At 41.5% G+C, this 26,002-nt stretch overlaps 1 protein-coding gene across 3 annotated transcripts in view; it reads left to right on the forward strand.

Annotated features, from left to right (window-relative positions):
- The window catches only part of cdk14 (cyclin-dependent kinase 14), a 715,009-nt gene that overhangs the window by 131,429 nt on the left and 557,578 nt on the right, over positions 1–26,002 (forward strand). The window contains exon 1 of one of the 3 annotated variants that reach the window (XM_034173977.1): positions 18,280–18,440. The exons of the other annotated variants lie outside the window; for them this stretch is intronic. The gene's annotated coding sequence lies outside the window, so the exon portion shown is untranslated. Of the gene's footprint in view, positions 1–18,279; positions 18,441–26,002 lie in introns of those variants that run through there. 3 annotated transcript variants of the gene reach the window in all.

Here is a 26,002-nt window from a genome sequence, read left to right on the forward strand (position 1 = left end):
GTCTATGAGGGCTGTCAAAGTATAGGTCCTTTTTTATTTTTTTCCAAAAACTATATGGATTTCATTCATATGTTTTTACGTCAGACATGCTTGAACCCTCGTGCGCATGCGTGACTTCCCACGGTGCGAGACGTCGCGCACGAAAAACCGTATGGATTTGAATCACGTGTGATTGCATCAGCCAAGCTTGAACCTTCGTGCGCATGCGTGAGTTTTTTCACGCCTGTCGGTTGCATTATTCGCCTGTGAGCAGGCTTTGTGTGAGCAGTGGTCCATCCCTCTCGTCGGATTTTTATTGCAAATAAAATGTCTGAATGATTTGGAGCTTTGCTGCATCAAATTTTTCCAGAAACTGTGAGAGACCTCCAGGTGGACACCATTCGGAAAATTCAGATGGCTTTCAGGGACGATTTTATGGGGATTACACAGATTAAGGAGTGCTCCAGCCGGTTTAAAGACCGCCCACAGTGTCTGAGAGTGCGGCGCACTCCGAGCGCCGATCGGCAGCCTGAAACCCCGCTGAAACAACCAGATAATTTCCACAGTGAAGGCTTTGTTGATCCGGACGTCGTCTGACTTCCACAGAAATGGCAGAAGACGTGGACATCAGCACTTTTTCGGCACATTCCACTGTTACAGGAGTTTTGTCATGGAAAGAGAAGCGGAGGGATGCGCCACGGAGCCGCTCATGGCGCGGACAAAAGCACCTCCGTGTTGGTCTCACAGGACGGCTTTCAGATGACTTTCAGACGGCTTTCGGTGGCTTTTCAGTCGTGTGACTATCTGAGAAATTGTGGATGAGCTGGACATGCCAGAACATGTCCTGTGAGGCTTCATCACGGCGTTGCTTTGCGCCATGCGTCTCCGTTCCGACACGCGAATTTCTCCGCACGTCTGTCTCAATGTGCCGAAAAAGTGCTGATGTCCACGTCTTCTGCAATTTCTGTGGTAGTCAGACGATGTCCCAGATCAACACAGCATTCAGTTTGGAAGTGAACAGCACATTCCACTGTTACAGGAGTTTTTGTCATGGAAAGAGGAGCGGATTTAGCTAACAGCAGCAGTAACATACAAATAAATTATTAAAAAAATCATACATTGATTTCCGGGTGTTTTTTTTTTTTTTAGATTATGTCTCTCACAGTGGGCATGCAGCTAAGATGAAAACTTCAGACCCCTCCATGAGTTCTCAGTGGGAGAATTTGCAAAATCGCAGGGTGTTCAAATACTTATTTTCCTCACTGTATATATTTCCTTAAATCTATAAATTCTATCCTTAAGTTCTATAATGTCTTAACGGTACAAAGACAGGGACCTTTAACTTCTTGTTAGTGATCAAGATAGACTACAACTGGTAGTTTCTCTTTTCCAGCATAAAAAGGATGTGTTTGACAACATTCATTGGACTGAACAACAATCACTACAATGGGAAAGTCTAAGGAACTCGGTGAAGAGCACCAGAACATGTAACTGATACAAATTAAAGCAATATTTAATTAAATGTGAATTTTATTTACATTCCTCAAAAGCTGCACCACCTGCATACCTCAGGAACTTGATCATGTTATGATCGATATTAATCAGTATTTGATCTTAGTCATAAATTCTTGATACAATTGATCAAACATCTGTCTTCAACCCCACACAGCATCCACTGATGTAATAGTTACACATTTATTTACATATGTAAAGGTAAAAACACATGACTGATATTTTGAGAATATGAATCATGATTCATCATTTTATTACGAGATGATTACAAATTATTATTAGAAAAACTTTTAAGAAAATTAACAAACAAAGCCACTTTGTATCACTGACAGCAAAGACCATCAGTACACTGGAAGGTTCACTTATCTGGGTCCTTTGATCGGGTGGAGTGAGTGATCCGATCTGGTTGCTGTCCTTGTTTCACCTGTGTCTGGGAAAACACAATGGGTCTTCCCAAATGACCACAGGTCTGGATCTGGCCCGTTTTCCCAACAGGACCTAATGTGGTAGTTTGCGGTCCCACAGAAGCTTTGATGAAGTTTTCGGTGTTTGCTATCAGAAATGCTCTGGCAGCTTCCAAAACATGTGGGAGATCAGTTTAAAGTCTTAAAAAATTATAAAAGGAAATAGGAAATCCACTGATTCCTCAGAATTGAGTGATTCCATATTTTTTTTCCCTCTGCTTGGTCTAAAAAAGTAACCGTTACTGACTGCCACAGTTTTTTTTCCTGATTTCTTATAGTGTTTCTTAAAGCCAGAAAGTTGCCATTTGAAATGACTTTAGATTTGTGTCATGTCTGTGATCTGCTTTTTTTCTACAAAATTAAACTGAATGAACATCCTCCGAGGCCTGTGATTCCATAATTTTTGCCAGGGGTTGTACTGCTAACAGCTGCAGCAGCTGCAAATGGCTGAGGTAACTCACGTCCTTTGAAGTTGCACCGCAGACTGCACACACGGCTTATTCTTTGTCCATCCACCACAGATCCAGAAAAAAGTCCAACAAAACGTGTATCCTCGTGAAAAACTAACTCTCCATTAGACTCCACAGGGCAGTATTAAGGTTATCCCTCACGTGTCTGTCTTCACTCTCAGCGTGTTGCTCTCCCCGATAACCAGCGTGGGGGGAAAAAAAAAATTACAACTCTCCAAGCCGGCTGCTGACCACACAGCAAACTGAATTCTGATTGGCTAACTACATCCATCATGTAGTAACACTCTATTTGAACTGGGTTTACCAGACCTGTTTCAGCATATATCTTCCATCCATAGGGACTGTTCATTGAAGCTCTCCTGAGACGTAAATCTGACTAGAAAATGTTGGAAAGACTGGTCAATTTGAGAGAAGTGAGAATTTTGGTGCAAGGTGATAACACTGAGACAGCCCAGTGTCACACATTCCAGCCTTATAAATGTCTGGAGAGTGAGTTCTTTGTTAAAAGTGGAAAATTAAGGCAACTTTTGATTCTGTAAAGATTTGTCTGTGACCATGTTTGCTACGAAAGCTAAGAAGAATTGTAGATTTGCACAAGTTGCAAAGAATTCTTGTAACAATTTCTAACAACTGGATATTCCAAAATCCTTAGTTTGTATGTAAGTACAACTCAGATGTGTCACTTCTTTGCAAGGTCTGGAAGATGACCCACACTGTCACCATTAGGTGAGAAGAAACTGGTTAGGATGTTCAGGAACAACCCAGGAACCACCCAGGCTCAGGCTTGCCATGAACCAGAAACTGCTGGAACATCAGCGTCAGTGTCCACAGTGAAGTGAGTTTTCCATCACCATGGACTGAGATGGTACCAACCAGGTAGAAGCCTGTGCTCCAAAATCACCACCTTCAAGCTTGACGAAAATTTATAGCTGTCCACATGGACAAGTCAAATTCCTTCAGGAGAAATGTTTTATGGTCAGACAAAACAAAAATTGAACTATTTGGTCACAATGAAAAGAGGTATGTTTGGAGGAGGAAAGGTGAGATTTTCAAACCTCAGAACACTGTACCAACTGTCAAGGATGGTGGTGATAGCATCACACTGCAACAAAAGAGTTATCTAAAAACTGAGGGAAATTTTCTTGCTGCATGGACTGATAATTTCACTTGACAAGATGTCTTGAATTAAGATTTTTAAATCTAGAAATAAGCATGTTGATCACTTAAAATAAAAAGTAACCTTTAAAACAAGATAAATGATCTAAGACTTCTGAATCTGAAGGTTTTTTTTTATCTTGGTACACTGCAAATTATTTGGTTCTTACCAAGATTTTTTTTTTTTTAAAGTGTGTTTTAAATCCCTCTTCTGGCCTTATGGCTGGTGTGGGATAATGAAACAAGTTGGGACGTTATTACTGACCCTACATCCACGTCAGTCTCTCTCCAACAAAAAAATGAAAATAAATAAATAAATTATATTGTAGTCATGAAAAGAAATGATTGTATTTACTTAAATCCCAGTGGGATAGCATGGCTAGGTCAGCAATACAGTTGATTGTTTCGTTTCAAAGTACTGTGTTATTATCATCGTATTTCCTCTTAGCCTGTATTTTTTTTTAAACGGTCATGTCAGTCATTGTCATGAATAAGGATATAAAACTGACAGAACAGTAATTTAATGAAAACGCCTGAAGTGATATAGTGCTCACGTAATGAGGGTGGAAAAATGCTTCACTGACAGTGTCACTGTTGATTACTTGGTCTTCATCTACATATGCCTGACAAATTAATTTAGAAAATAAATGAGAGGTGAAATGAGTGCTGATAGAGTATAGGTGGACCATATGATGCACCAAGTCAGTGGTGCATATTTCTGCAAAGGGAAACAGTCCTCAGATTTCATTATTTTGTGTCAACAACATTGTTGCTTGTTTGTTGCTATGCATTAATTGATATTACGTTTGTTTACATATGTATACTTGTATTTCACTGTAAGCGATCTGGACACACTGCCAGATGTCAGTTTTTAACTAAATGCCAAATAAATTATATAAAGATGGCACAACAGATAAACTATGATGAGGCCAAAAATTTTTCTGCACTCTGAAACGTGTGCTTTTCTGGTGGGCAGCACGATGGCTTAGTGGTTAGCACTGTTGCCTCACAGCAAGAAAGTCATGGGATTGATTCCCTGGTATTCTGTCCAGAGTGTACCCAACCTCACACCCTATGATTGCTGGGATAGGCTCCAGTCACCCCGCGACGCTCCGCCACAGGAAAAACACCTCCATTGGAAGCCTTAAGGACAAGTTGGAACATGTCCAGCTGTTAAACAATTTCTCAGATACTCACTCCACTGAAAGCCATCAAAAGCCGCCTGGATTTTACAAATGGTTATCAACACGGTGTTTTTCCTGTGCCGCCGCACCGCTGCGTCGGCTGCGTCCCGACGCGCGGACCCGTCCGCACGTCTTTCATTAAAAAAATCTCCTTTAACAGTGGAATATCCGGATAAAATGCTGAAACCGACTTCTTCTGAAACTTCTCTGTTCTCTCACGACGTCCTGGATCAATAGAGCCTGAAATGTGGAGGTTTTAAGCTTGAAACAGGCTGATGACGCCGCCTGAGAGCGCTGCACGACGTCTCGCACTGTGGGAAGTCCTTAAAGCGACAGTGTCACCTCAAAATCTCTCATCAGCCGTTAAAATTTTCACTGAAAACCAGCTTAATTTTTCGAACCGTGTCCACTTCGATGTGTCTCACAGGTTTAGAAAAAATTTTGATCAAACAAAGCGCCAGTCTGTCAGCAACTTCTCAGACAAAGGAATCCCGACGAGGGGCTGGACGACTCCTCCCACAAGGAGTGCTCACAGGCAAATGACGTCACCGACAGGCGTGGAAAAACTCACGCATGCGCACGAGGGTTCAAGCATGTCTGACGTAAAAACATATGAATGAAATCCATATAGTTTTTGAAAAAAATTAAAAGGACCTATACTTTATGGACAGCCCTCGTTATGGTATGAATCATGCAAATCTGCTTTTTGGCGGGTGGGGGGAGGGGTGACAGCTATTCAGAGTAGAGAGGCACTGTGACATCTTGTGGATGTCTGCATGCACACGCATCACACGTGGTGAAAGGTAACTTCTGGTCTTTTCTAGGGACGGGTATCGAAAACCGGTTCCTGTTAAGAATCAATAATAAATGTTTTGTTCCACTGACATCAATAGCCTTTTTGCTTTACAATTCCCTTATTGGTTCACATTACGCCGGAGCAGCCGTTGTTTCTTAGGGTGTGTATTGGGAAAATGATCTCTAAGTTGATTGTGGACACTCTATTTTTGAGAAGGTCTCAGCTTCTCAGAAACAGGTTTGCTGCATTTCTGAGACGCTTCTGTCAGACGCAGCAAAGCTTGCTTCACTGAGCTGCAATTTCTTCATTAAGCCCCCTCAAAACCATTTAAAGATGTTAATCGTGAGTCACCTTTGTGCTGGTTAAAGTCACTAACTGGGACTCTTGTCTTGTTGCGGACAAGAAACGAGAATTATTCTCCGTTTCACACTGGTGTTTTTATTCATTCCTCATTAACCCTCTGGGATCCACGGGCATTTTTTGGACAGTTCACTCGCCTGGCATAAATGTTTTATTATTGCTGTTAAAAGTTCAACCTGTATCCCACAATAAGTGGTATGCCTCTTTTTTCAGGACAACCTGTACTTTCAGAATATATATGCTATAGTGGTGTTTTATATGTGTAATAAAGGTTTACAATCAGAATTAAGAAAGGAAAAAGTAATGTGGAAAATAATTTTCACACACATTTATTCAAAACACACAGCAAACTATAATAACAACTATGTTGAGGCTTTATAAAGGTAGTTTGGGATCTTGTACAAAAGAATGTACAAAATAAAGGTTCTAACAATAAACACAAATGCACATTTTGAACAATATATACAAAATGGTCTATGCGTTTTGTTTGTCTTTATGCCACATCTCAAAACAATTTCTGTCTGCGATTACACAAAGGCTTACAATGCAGTTTTTTTTATTTCCATGGAGTTTGACTCCCTCTTAGAATGTGTTCCTGCACTGTTCATGCACTGACTTCTTTTTACCTTTGAAACATGCTGGAATTGTGCCTTGTGAGAATGCAGAGCACAAGCCAGTACACAAAGTTTTACAATATCTACCAGATAAGAACTCCATGAACTCCATGGATGGCGGGCTCGAAAGTCCGCGGAGTTCACTTTTCAGCAAAAAAGTAATTTTCTATCTCATATCATTAAAAAGTTATTTAGAATTTAGTAAAACTTGTACTCAGCCATTGTATACGATACCGTTGGCCCCAGGGGGTTAACTTTTCGAGGGGCAGTGCATGTGATGGTTCTCTGGCGCGAGCCCGACCTGCTTCGCTGCTTCATAAACTGAAGTTACTGACCCTCATGCAAAGGAAATAGTGACAATAGTAGTAGTAGTAGTAGTAGTAGTAATAATAATAATAATAATATTATCCTCTATTTTGTGTGACTAACAGCACAGCTCCAAATACTGTGCAGCTCTCTGCCGAGCAAAAATGGAAAGATAGATTTCGGTCGGAATTAGTAAGTTCCCAGCGAATCACCGTTTAAAATCAAATGACACCTCTTTCCCAACATTGTAATACAAACAGTAAACTACAACCGACCAAAACCATTTTTTCCCCCAAACTGAGATGTCCTCTTGATGAATTACATTGTTCTTGACGTGCAGCACAGCCGTTTGGAGACTGCAGCTGAATCAAATAGCTGATTTACCTCCTCAGTAAGCAGTCAAGTTCTCCAGAGTGCTGCTAATGACCTCATTAGTTCACTCAGGTGTGTTGAAGCAGTGGCACATCTAAAAGTTGCAGGACACCAGCTCTCGAGGACTGGAGTTGAAGACCCCTGCTCTCAGCCAACAGATAAAGCTACTTGTTGGCAAAACAGATGTGACTTTAGACCCAACAGAATCCGACTGTCTTATCACAGGCAGACAAACTAGTCCACAGAAAAGGAGCACTTTTATACTCGGGGGTCCTTGGATGAGCCAGTGCATTAAAGTGTATTTTTTGTCATTTTCATTAATAGATCAGCAATGGAACGTTTGTTCAGCCACTTCCTGAAGCTGCAAATTCTTAGTTGTAATATCTTTCACTCCTCTACGTGATCTTTGACTGACACCTAATCCTAGAAGCCAGAGAATTTTCACATGGGCATGTGTTCTCTCTGTCCCAGTGAGAAGCTGCACTCTGGCTGCAGTGGGACATCCTCATTAAAATATACTAGTAAATGCTCTTAAACTCAAAAACAACATTCCCGTCAACCTGAAAACACTTTATTTAGTATTAGAGACAAAGAATATTTTTGTAGAAAAACACATGGAGGGATTATTTTCTTCAGAATCTATGCAGTAATTTTTTTTATTTTTTCAAGGAAGAAATGGACATTGTTTTTCACATCAGTTTTCATCATTAATGGACTTTATTCATCCAACAAGGAATTTATCCAAAAGAAAAGGCAGCCAGTAAACAGAAATGATATTAATTTATGATTATACTGCTGTGTAGTTCCCAGCAGGTGGCGCTACTGCATGGCACATTTCAGTTTTAAATTGTATTACGCATCTTTTTAAACTTTTTTTCATATATTACACCACTTTGTGACCTAGAAAGTTTGACAAACCCATTTCAAACACCAAAATACTTCATCCACATGAATACAAATATATTTTCACTAATGATTTGGAGACTTTCTAAAAACATATTTCATATTTACAGCTTTGGAGGTAAATCAGTGTTCAAGACAAATATATAAATATATGTCTCACATTCAGAAAACTGATATTGTTCTTAGCATTTTAATATGCAAACCATGGACATGATACTATGACAATACCTTTTAAAAGGGGAGTCTCTTAAGGTATGGCAAAAATTGAGAAAATGGCTTTGGACATCCAACAGTTGAGTCATTTCTGTCATGCACTGACCTCTTGTTACCTTTGAAACATGCTGGAATCGTGCCTTGTGAGAATGCAGAGCACAAGCCAGTGCACAAAGTTTTACAATATCTACCAAATAAGAGTGCACTTGTGCAGCAGGATAGTCAAAAATATCAGACCAGTTGTTTAGTTTTGTTGAAAAGCACCACAAGTGACACACGTCGAATGATGTCTCCGAAGCAAATCTGGCTGTTGTGCTTCCTTCTTCTTTTTTTTTTTTTTTTTTTTTAAATGGTTGCCATTCATTGTTGCCCATACAGAAGTTGCAGCATTGCATGGTAAATTTTTTATCAAGACAAGACATTTGACCTAAAGCATTGGGCTAGGATTGATAACTTACAGTTCTTGACCATCATTTTGTCCAAATCAATCAATACTAGTGCAGTGCCCGTAGGAAGTTTGTATTCCTATTGAAAATTGGAAGCTTAAGTAGATTTTTCATGGATGATCGTATGAGGCTTTCTTTGAAGGTGGGATGTACAAAGAAGTGTACTTACTCTTACATAGTTTTAAGAGACAAAGTGTACTTTAGTTAAAACATGGTTGACATTGAGATGCCAGCTCAGGGTTTTGGTCCCACCCCTTGTCTGGGGGCCAGATCTTGCACTCGTTGGCTTGGTGGTCCCTGCCCGGGCCTGGAGCTTGGACATACTGGCTCCTTGGCACCTTGTCACCACCGCTGCTCAATCATCTCTTGGGGGTTGCGGCCAGTGTGGTGCGGGTCTGGGGTGCCCCCTTTTGTGGGCCTTCGCTGGCACCCTATGGGGTTGTTTCTTGTGCTTTCATGGGGGGGGTTATGTTCTGGCCCTGTCTGGGCCATTCTCCTGGAAGTTCATAGAGCTGCCCCGGTGGCCCTGGTGGGTGCCCTTACTGGCCCCTGGGCCCTTCTACTGTCCTTTTTCTCCTTGTTTCTCCTGGGGCCCTGCATCCTGGACCCCTTTCCATCGAGGTCCATGCAATCACGCACGTGGCTCCTGGCATGCCGGAGTGGTCCACGTCATATGGTAAGGTTCTGTACTTTGGTCTTGGCGCAACACACCAGCCACAGTATCGATTGGCTATTTAGCTGCGATCTGGGTCTCTGTGTGTATATGGTTAGGTGTTTGTGGCCATCACCACAATTCAGTTTTGGGTGTTCTCAAGGGGATCAAGACTCTGGTTTCCTAGATTAGGGTATGAATGCTCACTAATTACACAACAGACTGTTGCTGTCACTGCTTGTTCATGTGTGGTTGTTTGTCCTGGTATGTTGTATTGTTGGGGTTCTGCCTCCTTGGTGTCTCACATTTTTCATCACTTCACAGTTATTACTGTCACCACGTGTTTTCGTTCTCGTCTGTCTTCATGTTGTTTTGGTGTTCGGCCCTTCTTGATAGAAGTTATCTGTTAGCTTTAAATAAAATATTATAGGCTGATTAGGAAGGGCAGGTGAAGGTCACACACTCACACCATGTTCACTCACGCACTGCATATTATCTGACTTGCAAGAACAAATTGCATATATGTGTAACAGGTATGTAAATGGTTCTGCCAGTCTGGCATTTACCATCACTATATATGCAGACAGGGTGAAAAAAGAGATACAAAAGTTATCAGAATCAGAATTTCTTTATTGTCTCATGAAGGGAAATTAGTGTTGCAGCAGGAGCACACAAAACACAAGGTACAAATGACAATATTAACAGTGAGAATAACACCCAATTAAAAGTCTAAAGTCAGACATAATAAAAACAATACAATATAAAAAGGCACCACAAAATCACTATCAAATGTCAGATGTTCAGTCCAGAGTTCATGCCAAAACTGAAAACAAAAAACCCACTACAAAGTATTGCAAAAAAAAATTTCAATGTGTGGATGCGCAAATAAGCAATAGTAGTTCAAGAAAAACAAGAGCACCTAAGGGCTAATTGCCATTAAGTAATAAAATTGCACTGGGGATAAACGAGACCTGAAATCTTTTAGTCCTCCTCATAGGAGCCCTAAAAGGATGACCTGAAGGCAAAAGCTCAACCTCTTTTTTCAGTGTGTGATTAGGACAATCCAGAATAGCATTAGCCTTTCTCAGGACATGTCTGTTATAGATAGACATTACCCCGGCCTGATGACTTCCTGAGATTTTACAGCAGTTTAAACAAGACTACTGAGAGGACTCTTATTGGAACAGTTCAAGTTTCCAAACCATGCAACAATATAAAAAGTTAAAACAGATTCAATAAAACTTCTATCAAAAAGAGTCATCATCTCAGAAGAAACATGGAAGGTTATCATCTTCCTCAAAAAGAACAATTTTTGCTGAACCTTTTTGGAGGTAACATCAACATGAGATTCAAAGCAAAGTTTATTATCAAGGACCACACCCAGATATTTGTAGCTCTCCACCATCTCCACATCAGCACCTTTGATGAGAGTTGGTGATGGGAAAGACTTCCTAAAATCGATAATCATATCTTTGGTTTTTGACACATTCAACTCCAGAGAAGACTCATCACACCAGGAGACAAAGTCATCAGCAGCAAGCCCATGGTCCTGCTCATCTCTCTGAAAAAGACTAACAATAGCCGTATCATCAGCAAACTTTAAGATGCGTCTGTTACTGAAGCTGCTACGGCACTCATTAGTGTACAAAATAAAGAGCAGGCGTGACAAGCAGCAACCCTGAGGAGAGGCGAGGATCAAGTTTAAAATGATGGAGGAGCCTATCAGCAAGCAGAAAGGGTTGGATGGTATTGAATGCTGAGGAAAATTCTATGAATAAGAGTCTGGTATGTGTCTTCTGCCCCTCAAGATGCCTGAACAAAAAGTGCAGTAATGTTACATCTGCATCCTCTACACCTCTGCCAGCTCTGTATGCAAACTCCAATGGGTCGAGCTGTTGTTCAACATGCAAAAAATTTCAGACTTGATGATCTTCTCAAAAGTCTTCATGACTAAAGAAGTCAGAGCTACAGGCTTGAAATCATTAAGTACTTTGGGGGAGCCACTCTTTGCTGTTGGAACAATAACTGAAAGTTTCCAAAGCTTGAGTACTTTAAGCAGTTCAAGAGACAGTGAAAAAATATAGTGGAAAATGGAAAAGAGACACACAAATACAGTTATTTTAAGAAAAAGTTTGACATTCATGTTGGATGAATGGTCAGACATATATACACATACAGATATACAAGAAGAAATAAACAGTGTTCATAAAGCACAAACATATGGATGTGAATACAGTCGTTATTGATAATGTGAGTCGGGGACATTTAGGTTTGTTGTGAAATGTTTGGATTGATTGATAACTATTGTGTTTTCATATATTTTGGCTTTTAACAAGGACACTGTAGGTAGTTGAACCCCATCTCACTAATGTGAAAGTACCACTGCTGGTGCCTTTAACTTTTTTGGCCATTGAGGAAAAGCAAAAACAGTAAAGCAACAGCATGATTTTTAAGTGTTTTGAAGGCTCAGTCTGTTAGATTTATTTTTGAGGTGAAGTAAAGGTTATGTATGGTGGAATATTGTAATAAGTATGAATTTGTTTAGGTGATCTGCAGACAGTTTTAGCCATAACGTCAAGTAGGAGGGGGAAGTGTTGGCTTTTTAAATACTTGAAAGACACATCGATAGGATTTAGTACTGTTATAACGAACTAATGCACAAGGTGGCAGCAAAGCAGCAATAAGGATGCCGGCTGCTGTTGGCCACCACTGAAGAAGACAGGTGAACTTTATTTGTTTACAGGGGTACGATGGAGCACATTTCAGCATTTACAAAATGCAACAAAAAAATTAATCATTTAAATTAAATAAAAGTACTTAATTTAGTCATATTTGCAGTCAGTCTGGGTAAATCGTGGGACCCAATGATTGTTCAGCTAAGGCTAAGCTAACGTTAGCCAATTAAACTGGTGCACTAAACACCATAGAAAAAGAGAGGGTGCGCTTCATTGTATTCACAGGCATGTTTCGAGAAGCATTGCATTTTCTGAGCGGGCCAATGCTGTCATCAAAATAAAAGTTTCAAAATAAAGGTTTCAAAAATTATTCCCTAAAATTTTCATAATAAAGGATGCACATCATCGTGCCATGTGCAACGCATATCCGAAAGCTGAGACCGATCTGACAAACAGTCAGAGAGATACGCAAGCCATATGCTCACACTCACAGATGTTTCATGCTTTATAGATGGATAGTGGACATTTGAACAGCCTTATTGGACGTTGGTGTTTCAGAAAAAAAATGACAGAACGGCAGCCAGCTGTATTTAAGATTCACATTCAGTCAGATTTTTGCATGGCGTTAATGTCTTTCAAATGAGAGGAAGAGCTTTTGATATGAACAACTAGTCATGGAAGGTGCAGAGTTTATATTAGGAAAAAGTCATAATACTGATGTATAATACTACAACTGCTACAACTGTTCTTGACCTTTGCAGCCATACTGCTGTAAGTACACCTGATCCTGTCAAATCTCAGAAGTGAAATATAATGCTTCCTGATTAGCACTTGGCTTGGATGCTCTTTGGGAACACCAGGAACTGTGAGCCTGTTTCCCAATGTAGAACTGGAGGTGGGTCAGGAATGGCAATTGGCTTAAAACTTGTATGAAATGCCAGTGCAGATGGGTGCTGGATTTGCTCTGGCAACCCCCTCAGCAGCTGGGGACAGACAAAAAAGTCCAGGGTGGTCTGGCACTGGACAAACCCTCGATATTTAACAGGAAAGGGGAAAATAAAAGTGTTGACTCAAAACTTTAGCAGCTATGCTGGACATGTCTTTCTTGGACTGTCCCAGTCATCATATTCTGGGCTTGGACTCTTCACAGGTAGGACTGACATCGATGTCCTCTGAAAAGATGCATTCACTCACAAACGTGTTCTTATGCAATTTCAATAGACGTGGCTGCATAGTGACAAGTTTACACAGTGATCTGTTGACCCACATCTTGCAGTGAGTCTTGTGGTTCACCCTGACAAACATGTCCTACACAGAGAGCGGGTTCTGGCGCCTCTTCTCCCCACAGTCAGAACTGCGCTGTTTGGGGAGGGGGGTGTTGGTGAGGTGTTAACGACCAGTAGCTGGATGTCAGGGTTCACTGGGCTTACCCCCTACGGGCACATATAATATATTATGACATGTCGACATATGTCAATATATTGATAAAAAAAACTGTGGTAAGGAAAAACTCCCGCTGATGACTTGAGGAAGAAACCTCAAGCAGACCAGACTGAAAGGGGTGACCCTCTGCTTCGGCCATGCTATAGACACAATAGACACTACAGGAAATTTTGGGAGATTTTGGGAGTCCATGTCAGTGCACAGGACGGAAGGCCTGCAGAAAAAGACACCACACCCATCTCTGGATGGAGCCACACCTTAAAGAGAGAGAAAAAAATGAATCAGGTGGCAGAAATACAAATACAGTATAATTTATCAGTGTTTAGCAACAAGAAAAACAGAAGAAATAACAAGGTGATTCAACAGTCACTCAGTTTTTGTTAAGCGCCTCCTTCAGACAAATTTACCATCCAGTACCATATGTTTGTATTTCTTAAAGATGGATGTAAATGAAGTTCAAGACATATTCAGTTACTTGGAAATAATTGTGTATGTATCCTGACTTGTCTAAAGAAAGCAGACTGCGAAAGTGATGATTTTCAATAATTCTTATATTTAGTTGTTCAATTACTTAGGGGTTGCCCATTTTTGTATTGTTCATAAAGTTGGGGTGTTAGCCCATAAGATACAGTGCATCTGGAAAGTATTCACAGCGCTCCACTTTTTCCACAATTTGTTATGGCCCTTATTCCAAAATGGAGTAAATTCATTTTTTCCCTCATAATTCTACACAGAGTACCCCGTAATGACAATGTGAAAAAAAAAAAAACATTTTTTACAAGTTTTTACAAATGTATTAAAAATAAAACACTAAGAAATCACATGTACATAAACATTTACAACCTTTTGTTGTGAAAGTGTAGTGACACGGACCCACAACAGGGGGCGCAAATGAACGGTCAATAGATGAGCCAAAAAGTAACAATTTAATGTTGTGAAATGTGCACAACGAATATACAGACAATCTCAGAATATGATTACAGTCAAATTACAAAGGTGACGTGTGGGCAGGCTCGAGGATAGAAGACGTCTGTCCTGAGAAGGGCCGGAACCACACGATTTCCGCCACCACCGAACCTGGTGAATACTGGAGCCGCCAAGTCCCGAATTCCCAGGTGATCACCGTCTCCGACTGTCGGATCTGGTACTGCTGGCGAGAACAAAGACAGTCAAGTGTGGGTGTGTGCACACCCAGTAACAACAACGGTGGGAATGCCACCTCCACCTCTCACTCAATATGTGATGAGTACCGCAGTGATTCCTCAGGGGAAAAGAGTGCAGTCCTGCACTCACTCAGCTTCCACAGAAAGAGGAACCGGTACTCCTGCAAACACTCACAATATACAGATATATTGTAACACAAAACGGCTGAGGATATTACCTTCAATGAAGTACGATATCTCGGCGATGAGGTGGAGATGACGTCTGGGTTTTATGGAGTGAGATGATGAAGAATGAGTGACAGCTGTCAGGAAGTAATGAGTAACAGCTGTCACCGGCTGTGTCCGTGGCGGCAGCGCCCTCTCGTGCCTGAAGCCCGCACTTCAGGCAGGGCGCCCTCTGGTGGTGGGCCAGCAGTACCTCCTCTTCTGGCGGCCCACACAACACCTTTGCCATGAAGCTCAAAGTTGAGCTCAGGTGCCTCCTGTTTCCACTGATCATCCTTGAGATGCTTCTACATTTTAATTGGAGTCCATCTGCGGTAAATCCAGTTGATTAGACATGATTTGGAAAGACACACACCTGTCTACATATAAGGTCCCACAGTTGACAGTGCATGTCAGAGCCAAAATCAAGCATGAAGTCAAAAGAATTGTCTATTGATCTCTGAGACAAGATTGTCTGGAGGCACAAATCTGGGGAAGGGTACAGAAACATTTCTGCTGCTTTGAAGGTCCCAATGAGCACAGTGGCCTCAATCATCCATAAATGGAAGAAGTTGGGATCCATCAGGACTCTTCCTGGAGCTGGGCGCCCGTCTAAACTGAGCGATCGAGGGAGAAGGACCTTTGTCAGGGAGGTGACCAAGAACTCGATGGTCATTCTGTCAGAGTTCCAACATTCCTCTGTGGAGAGAGGAGAACCTTCCAGATGGGCAACCATCTCTGCAGCAAACCAAGAAACGGGCCTGTATGGTAGAGTGGCCAAACAAAAGCCACTCCTTAGTAAAAAAGCACATGACAGCCCACCTGGAGTGTGCCAAAAGGCACTTTGAACAACTCATACCATGAAAAACAAAATTCTTTAGTCTGATGAGACAAACATTGAGTTCTTTGGTGTCAATGCCAGACATCATCCCTACAGTGAAGCATGGTGGTGGCAGCATCATGCTGTGGGGATGTTTTTCAGCAGCAGGAACTGGGAGACTAGTCAGGATTGAGGGAAAGATGAATGCAGCAATGTACAGAGACATCCTGGATGAAAACCTGCTCCAGAGCGCTCTTGACCTCAGACGGGGTGATGGTTCATCTTTCAGCAGGATAATGACCCAAAGCCCTTAGCCAAGATATCAAAGGAGTGACTTCATGACAACTCTGTGAATGTCCTTGAGTGGCCCAGCCAGAGCCCACACCTGACTCTGATTGAACATCTTTGAAGAGATCTGAAAATGGCTGTGCACTGACGCTCCCCATCCAACCTGATAGAGCTTGAGAGGTGCTGCAAAGACAAATGGACAACATTGCCCAAAGATAGGTGAGCAAAGCTTGTGGCATCATATTCAAGGAGACGCTGCCAAAGGTGCCTCAACAAAGTATTGAGCAAAGGGTGAGAGTATTTATGTACATGTGATTTCTTAGGTTTTTATGTTTGATAGATTTGAAGAAGAAAAATCATGTTGTCATTTTTGGGTGTTGTGTGTAGAATTTTGAGGGGAAGAAATTAATTTACTCCATTTTGGAATAAGGCTGTAACAACAAAATGTGGAAAAAGTGAAGCACTTTCTGGATACACTGTAGCAATCATAGCGTAAAAGTACTTAGGACCCCCCCCCTGCCCCCCCCCACACACACACACTTTCTTGTCAGCATTCATTTCTCATTTTAATTCATAACAAAGAAAACAATAAGCAATTATATACAGATAAAAATGACAATAATAGTATAAAAAAGGAATTTGTGACAAAAACATCAGACAGGGCTCCTTAAATTTAGCGCTTGTTGTGAGTATCATCCTGAGTAAATGTGAGTAGCTTGAGTGTACTTGTGCGTTGATGTGTGTGGGAGAGGATTACATGTAATGTATATTTAATAAGATGTGTTATAATGGCAGTAAGGCCCCTTCAGCGACACAGGGAGCCCCTAGTCATGACAGACACCCCACATTGAACACTCCAGCCACAGTGGGAGAGGATGCACATGGTGAGAGGCAGCGGTGTAATGATCTCATCTGTTTGAGGGTGAAAGTCTTTGGTTTTCAGCATGACAACAACCCAGAGAACACATCCAAGACCACAAAGCAACAATTGAAAAGACTTCTACTTTGTTTTCCCCCTGAGAAGTCTATAAGAACATGGAAGCAACATGGAGTGTCTTAAACACACTTTTATTAGTTGTTATGATAAATGGTAAATGGACAGCATTTTATATAGCGCTGTTCCATCTGCATCAGACGCTCAAAGCGCTTTACAAATAATGCCTCACATTCACCCTGATGTGAAGGTGCTGCCATACAAGGCTCTCAATACACACCTGGAGCAACTAGGGGATTAAGGAACTTACCCAAGGACCCTTAGTGATTTTCCAGTCTGGCTGGTATTTGAACAGAGGATCTTCTGGTCTCAAGCCCAACACTTTAACCACTAGACCATCACCTCCCCTTTTTTATAAAAAAAACAAAAAAAAACTGGTTGTCATCATTGAACATGCAAAAGGGTCATTAGAAGTGTCAGTATCATGAAGAGGAACCCTTTTAAAACAGCCATATGTGAAGTTAGCTACTTACCTTAGCCTCACTCTTCTCACTGGCTTTGCTCACCACTGAATAATTGTAATGCGACTTCCACTGAGGAGGCTGGTTCTGTAAAATTCTGGAGTTCTTTTTTAAGTTCCCCTTCGGGGTGACAGTGCTTGGGGAGGTACTCAAAATAAAAGGACATACGTATTTTATTGTTTGTTTGTTTTAAATAATATATTTAGTTGGGCAATGCAGTTTTTGACCCAAAGGTGAGATCGAGCAGTGAAACATGAATGTGTGGTGTGAGTGGGTGGACACTGATTTTAAAGGTTGTTTTTTTTGTGTATGTGTGTGTTCTGTTCCTACATCAAGAATTCAAGTTATTTTTAACTAAATGCTCAGCAGTAATTGGTGAGAGTTTGTGGTTGACTGTTGCTGCTGCAGTTACTGCTTTGTCATTTTCACACAGCCCGCTTTCCCGTGTCATGTGAAGTGCTGCAGGCTGGAAAGGCACACAGACTGCTTCAGATGAACACAGATCATCTGGGCTCACCTCTGATTCACACGGATTCTTACACTGGCTGTTTCCCTGTAGCCTGAGCTGCTGCTGCTGCAGACAGTTTGCTTCTCCTCTGGCCTATACCATCTCAGCTGAACAGGGGGCCCTCTTGGGTTTTGGGATCTCCCAGCAGGTAGAAAAGCTGCAGACACTTTCACTTCAGTTTGATTGTTGCACCCTCTCGCAGTCTTCCTGGGCTGTCTGCCAGATATGCTGCCGCCTTTCCCCTCCCACCCTCCCGCCACTTCGAATTTCACTCCCCCGTGTTTGTAGTACATTCTCATCATTTTCAGCTTGCGATGGTTGCGGAAGAGAGGGGAAGAGAGAGAGAGAGGCAGCGAGGGAGGGAGATGTTTTGAGGTGATTTGCAGGGAGAGAGCTTGGCCCGAATGCGTTGTGTCTGCTCCTCAGAGGCACCCAGGTGAGCTGATTCCTCCTGGAAGGTAAGAGCAAGGCTCGGAATGGAGCATGTTTTGTCCTGCATCCACTGCCATACACCCCTCCCCTTCTCTTGCTTCAGATACATCAGTGTGTGTGTGTGTGTATATATGTGCGTTTGGGGCAATTAGTGAATAGCGGAGATGTCACACACATGTAACACACTGTCAAGCAATGTGTAGCTGTGCAGTGATGTTGCCAGATATGACATATAGTGTCAAGCATGCACGGTGTGTATATTAGTGCTTGGTGTGTGTGTTTGTCTGTGTGTGTTTTGTTGGGATGGGGGGGGCGCTCTCGAAACTAGAAGACCCAGCTGGCTCTCGGTTTGTGTCTATGGTGAGGATGTGATGAGAAAAACTAGTTGAGAGAGGAAGTAGAGGCAGGAGAAATATGTGTAATGGAGCGTACTTTGGGGTGCGGGGAGTGCGGGGGGATGTCCATATCCTTATCTGCAGATTTTACAACAAAGTCTGGGCTCAGATGTCAGCATCATGAGCCCTCCCTCCATCACCAGCATCGTCATCCCCTCTGTGCTAATAGGTAGCATTTCTGTAGTGGTGCTGATGTTTCCTGCTCTCGTGGACTGGATGCTCTGCTGCAGCATTTCTGCTCTCTCTCCACACAGTGTTGTCCCACTTCAGGCACATTTGAAACTCACTTGTTTTTCCAGCCCCAGAGGACGTGGATTGTGAGAACCAGGGGAGGATGACAAAAAACGGAAAGCGAGGACACCAACATGCAGTTGGCCATCTGTGAGAGCCTGTCGTGGACATGTGGTGAGGTTTTCTGCTGGGCCATATGCTGCTCCTTGGGAAAGACAGGAGGCCAGCTTGTTAGAAAACAGAGAGAGAGAGAGAATGAGGGAGGACAGCTGAAACCGGAGGAGTGGACCACAGAGTCACGGTTTCATGTAGCAGAAAGAGTTTTCAGGAAGTAAGACTGTGCAGGAATCATCTTGCTGTGAAACCAGCTCCAGTTTGACTTGAGAACTGGCATCTATTTTCTGGCAAAATTCTATCGGTGCTTTCTGTGGAACCTTCATAAAACCAGCCCAAATGGTTTAGTGATATTTATAGTCCCTGAAAAACTATTTTGCCCATGACTCTTGGAAGTGCAACTCCCCCTAAACTGTTTGGTCAGTTTCGGTGAGATTTTACGCTGTGGTACGTCTGGGAGCATGTGCTGGAGCTGCCAGTCACCAGATCTACCACACTACCATACCACTCTGTTGTCTTGGATGGCAACCATTCAAGCTGACACCTAAACTATTCTCATCTCTCAAAAGTAACCCTGTCTGTTTACATCGCCTTGACCTTCTCGAGTTGCTGGGGTCCTCAGTGTTGAGGCAGCTGTGTGCTGGATTGTGCACAGACAAACGTACCACATGGCCAGAAAGTCGAAGCTGAGGTTCCCTCACAACGCAAGTGATACTTCTCATCTGAGTGTCCCCAAGTTCCCATTCAAATGGTATAAAGTCAAACCTGTGGAATCAGCAGACAGTTGATGGTCTAGTGGTTAAGCGTTGGGCTTGAGATCAGAGGATCCTTAGTTCAAATTCCAGCCTGACTGAAAAATCACTAAGGGCCCTTGGGCAAGGTCCTTAATTCCCAAGTTGCTCCCAGTGCGTAGTCAGCGCCTTGCATGGCAGCACCTTGACATTGGCATGTATGGTTGAATGTGAGGTGCAATTGTAAAGTGCTTTGAGCATCTGATGCAGATGGAAAAAGCACAATATAAATGCAGCCCATTTACCATGTAACGCAATGATCCTCTGAACAGACCAAGTACCCAAGACTGATATGGCACAGAGGGGAGTATAATTTTGTCAACTTGATTACAGATCTCTAGTTAGCCTCCTGTTTAGCATTTAACTACCTTGTTACTGCTCTTTTGTTTGGTGTGAAGAAGAATAACTTCTCTATCGGTAGTATCAGATCCATTCCTGGCAATTTTAAGATTATGTGGATTTCTAACATCTTGGAGAGAAAAACACCCCACTGTCTAGACTCCAGTGTGTTGCTTCTAAATTAAGCTCTGAAATAAAGACTCATAGTTTGTAATGTGGTTATATTGAGGTGAAAGCAAATGATGAACCCATAATGCAGACTGTCTGCTTTAATTTGAGCATAATTACATTCAAGGTGAAAACTTTACACGGCGTCTTTGTGCTGTCCTCAATAGCTAGAGACCAAAAGTGAATGGACAGCTAGCTGCTGAGAATTCTTTTTCTTTCATTTCTTACATCCACACTCTGAGATGAAATGCTAACTGATGCCCTCCGACATAATGTTTTAAATACAAAATATTTGCAATTAATTGTAACAAGTTGTGAGAAATAGCAACCACGTTTTGTGCAGCTGAATGTCATAACTGAATTAAGTAAATATAGCATTTTGTCTTTTCAAGTCCAGATGTGGCGTTCACTCTTTTTTTTTTTTTTACTGATAAGGGAGCAGATTTGAAAATCTAGAATTTCTTTCTGGTGTTACATATGCATTGGAGTTCACTTAAATCCATCATCTAGAGTTGAACAGAGCAGGGCACAAGATGTTCAATCTGTCACCTCCAAACAATGAAGCAGCCTGATGAGGGAAGTTACAAAGACACCCACAACAACTCTGGAGGTATTTCCAAGCCTGAGTGCCTGTGGTTGGAAGGACTGTTTGGCTCCATAAAATTTTATATGTTGCTTCACCAAGTAACATCTTCTGGTGGAGTGACACCGAGAACGAGCCTGGTTATTTGCGTAAAACGTGTCATATTTTTCCCCTCAGTGTCTGGTGAAAATTGTTGACACAACATCAGCGCTGTGTGTCTCTCCAGTCGCAGCCACTGAAACCTGTTCATTGACCTTTGCCCTGGGTGCTTGGGTAGTTTTCCTCAGTAGTCTTTTTTTTTTTTTTTTTTTTTTTTTTAGGACGACCTGCTGTTCATAAACTTATTTTACGTTTCTTAAAATCTACCTATAAAATTTTGTCTAAAGCATTCTAACTGTGATGTCTTCAACCAATGGAAGCACACAAAAGCCAAAGGGCTTGATTATTTTTGTCAAGCAAACAGAACACTTCAGCAGCATTGTACATGTTAGGCTGCATCACTTCATTTTTTTGATAGATTTCAATGTGCCCATAATACACCTGTTACGTGCTGAAGTCAGTCAGAAATGCAATTTTAGGGCCTAAAGTTGAGCTGTACTTGAAATATTCTTCAGTTAAAGACGGGCCTATTTGGAATCATCAGTCATATGATCAGCTTTCATTTCAACCCAGAACTTAAAAAAAGGTGAAACATATTTTAAAAGCATTGATACTCATTATTTGTGTCAGGCTTTGATTACATTGAGCTCACCTTTGTGGTTGTTCCACCTTCTAGCTGCCGAGCTGAGGTGATTCTCCGCAGATGTTTACCAGGATAAGATCATTTTCAAAGGCTGTTTCATCCAGCTTCTTGTCCCATGTCATCCCTCTGAGACTAGATGTGTTGAGGTGTCTGTAAATCCAGAGTTTCAGTGGATGGAGAGTTCAGTACAGGTTTTACTGGAAGGATCCCATATCAGCTCCTCAGAGCAGGTGTGAAGCTTTGGTTCAGACTCAGTTTTATTTTTCATTGTTACACTGAAAACAATCTGGAATGATATTTACTTGCAAAAAACCCTGGCAAGTTTTTTCACTCAGAAATTCCAAGTAAATTTTACAAGAAGAATTCTTAAGTAAATTTTACTTGCATATATTAGTTTTTCTAAAAGAATAACTCAAGTAACATTTACTAGCAATTATCAGTTGAATATTTTCATTGAATTTTACTCTGTCTTTATTCATAAAAAGTAAAACTTCTCAGCTGTTCCCCTTGTTTTCACTCAAGGTTGCCACAACAGATCCAGTTTGGATCTGTATGTTGATTTGACAGTAATTCTACACTGGTGCCCTTCCTGATGGGCCGCCACATTACATGGAGAAATGCGGCAGGGGCGGGGTTTGAACCGGGCACCATCTGCACTGAAGCCAAGTGCACTAACCACTTGGCCACACCTCTGCCTTCAATGGATTATTAAAAAATACTTAAATTGTCAGTGAGACAAAAGAAATTCTGTTTAAAAAAAGATGCATCAGGATGCATCAATGGTTGTTTTATAATAAACACATTCATGAACTAATGATCCAAGATCTGCTGTGGCGACTCCGTGTGAAAACAAGGGCAGCCAAAGGGACTTAAAACTCAGTGCAGGGGTGGTGGGCAAGCGGTTAGTGCACTTTGCTTCAGTGCAGATGGTTCCCGGTTCAAACCCTACCCCTGCCACATTTCTCCATGTAATGTGGAGGTCCATCAGGAAGGGCATCCATTGTCAGTGCCAACTCAACGTGCAGATCCAATCTGGATCTGCTGTGAAAACCAGGGGAACAGCTGAAAAGTTTTACTTTTTATGAATAAAGACAGAGTAAAATTCAATACAAATATTAAAATGATAATTACTAGTAAATGTCACCTGAGTTATTTTTTTTTTTTTTTTTTGGAAAAAAAAAATATAAGTAAAATTTACTTAAGAATTCCCCTTGTAAAATTTACTTGGAATTTCAAGTTTTTTCAAGCAAACATTACTCCAAAATCTTTTCAGTGTATAAGCACAGTGGCCAACAAAACAAAACAACAAAATGCAGTTGGTGTCTGATATGAAAGTACAAGATGAGTACTGCAAAGTAATGGGGTGCGTGTACAGTTGTGGCCAAACGTTTTCATGCACCCATAAAGGCAAATGTTGTGTCAACACTTAGCACTCAATGATTTCTTTGAATTGTTTTTTTCTGGGGCAGAGTGATTGAACAATGTATGGTCCATCTATAATGAAAATAATGAGAAATTGGTGCACGTCTTTTTTTTTAAACTCTGGGTTAAAATTATAACCTTGACAAGTTTCACCTTGACCACATGCATGTGGCAGCCATCAACACCTTTCTATCAAAATTGTGGTTGTATATTTGGTCACTGTTCTTGGCAGAATTGTTAGCTTTTCTATATTTGTTGGACTCTCTAGATAAATCCAACAGGATTGAGTTCAGGACATTCCTAAAGCTTAATTTTAGCCTGTTTCACCCATTTCATAACCAACTTCAAATCTGGATGTCAACTATCCCATCTGTAGCTGGCGCTGCTCAAAGTACTTTACAGTGATGCCTCACATTAAGCTATTTATATACACACACACACACCAATGTCAGCATTGTGCTATGCAAGGCACTCAACTGCACACAGGGAATAACTTTGGTATTCAGGATCTTGCCCAAGGGCTGTTTATGATTTTCTGCTCTGACAAGCATTTGAACCAAGGGTTTTCTGGTCTCAAATCCACTCGTTTGACCTTTAGACCATGACCTCCTCAAATAACTCAATCTTTTTTTAATTTGACTGTAATTTGTTCTCTCTTTTGTGATGCGGTCAGCTGCAAGATGTTAATTTTAGAGGAGTGACTTCTTTCTTAGACAGCCTCTCAGTCGTTGGTGATGTAAAATTCACTGGACTGAATACGGTTGTTTGTTTGTTTTCCCTGAACATTCAACCCAATTTTCTGTCAACCGAGGGTGGTGATTTGTGTTTTCTTCCGGACCTTGGCGAAGTGGCTACACCTCCCCAGTGAATCTGCAGATGTTTAGAAATGGCTCCAATAGACATTCCATTCATTGTGTAAATCTATGACCCTCTGTATCAGATCTGTGTGGTGGGGCCTGGGCCATTCTCTGTGTGGGTCTTTCCAGTGATTGTTGCAAAGTAAACCTTGTGTATGTTGGCACCAAGAAGGTACCGGCTACAACCAATCATGGTCACTAACAGTAAAATAGGAGGCTTGCACAAGTTACTTTTGAAATTAAAGTGGGTTTATTTGTGTTTTTGTTGATTTTAGAAGACCTAGAAGACTTCAAACCTGTGCACCAAGTTCTTGTGAGATTTTTTTTTTTTTTTGTTGCAGATATATGTTCTGAAATCATTCTGTCCCAAAAAGAGAACATTTCAAAGAAATCATTGATAGGGCTGCAACAAACAATTATTTTCATAACTGATTAATAAATACATTATTTTCTCAATTTGTTGATTAGTTGTTTTGTCCATAAAATGTCAATAATGGTTAAACTGTCAATGTGATCCAGAGCCCAAGATGTTGATGCTTTCAGATGTCTTGTCTTGATGTCAGCTAGCAAAATACAACAAAATATTCACCTTTAAGAAGCAGAAATCAAAGAATTTGAATGAAAAAAAGACTCAAAATGATGAATCGATTATCAAAATGGTTGTTGAGTAATTTAAGCGTTGATTAATAATTAATTGTTGCCGTTCTAATTATTGAAAGCTGTGGCATTTCTGTCCACCATGAGTGTATGTATGACCAGAAGTCTATAGACCAGGGGTGGGCAACCTGTTCCAGAAAGAGCCATGAGGGTGCAGGTTTTCTTTGCAGCCACTGACTCCACCAGGTGATTTCACTGATTAACTGATTCCATCTGCTCAAAGTGATATTAATCAGTAAAATCACCTGGTGGAGTCAGTGGCTGCAAAGAAAACCTGCACCCCCATGGCTCTTTCTGGAACAGGTTGCCCACCCCTGCTATAGACGATAGAGGTATGAGTGAAGAAATGTTAAATGTAGTCTCAAGGTGAGGTGGTGGTCTAGTGCAGGCGTTTTCAACTCCCATCTTCGAGGGCCGGTGTCCTGCAACTTTTAGATGTGTCCCTGGTCCAGCACAACTGAGTCAAATGGCTGAATTACCTCCTCAGTATGCAGTCAGGTTGTCCAGAGTGCTGCTAATAACCTCATTAATTAACTCAGGTGTGTTGAAGCAGTGACACATCTAAAAGTTGCAGGACACTGGCCCTCGAAGATGGGAGTTGAAGACCCATGGTCTAGTGGGTCAGCGTAGAGCTTCAGACCGGAGGATCCTCGGTTCAAAGCCCAGCCTGACCGGAAAAAACACTCAGGACCCTTGCGCAAGGTCCTTAATCCCCTGGTTGTTCCTGGTGTGTAGTGAGCACCTTGCATGGTAGCACCCTGACATCGGTGTGTGAGTGTGTCTCTGTGAATGGGTGAATGTGAGGCATAATTGTAAAGTACTTTGAGCCTCTGATACAGTTGGAAAAGCGCTATATAAATGCAGTCCATTTACCATTTAGCTTGTTTGAAATCCACACTGAGGTTATTGCTGGAAACACTGAGATCGTAGCACAGTGGAGTTCTGGTCAACTGGATACAAAGTCAAGATCTTTGCTCAAGTGGCTCTCATACTGATGAGTGAATACTCATATTAGTGCTGGTATTTTGAACTTATATGAACTCTGTAATTGTTATGAGTCATTGCAGGAGTGAGCCACTATCTTGTTCAAATGTTGGCAAAAACGGAGGTAGCATTAGTGTTAATTTCTTTCTCTAATGCATGCTGTATCAAGGGTTTGGTTGCAAAGGCAGCAGGTTAATTAAGGAAGCATTTAGGCTCCTCTGTACAGAAGTACTCTCCAGCTCCTCCAGGGAGAAACAAAGATGTTCCCAGGTTAGTGATAATTAAACTTTTCTTTGTATTCTGGG

This window comes from Thalassophryne amazonica, chromosome 7 (genome assembly GCF_902500255.1).
Source record: "Thalassophryne amazonica chromosome 7, fThaAma1.1, whole genome shotgun sequence".
In the NCBI taxonomy this organism is placed as follows: domain Eukaryota; kingdom Metazoa; phylum Chordata; class Actinopteri; order Batrachoidiformes; family Batrachoididae; genus Thalassophryne; species Thalassophryne amazonica.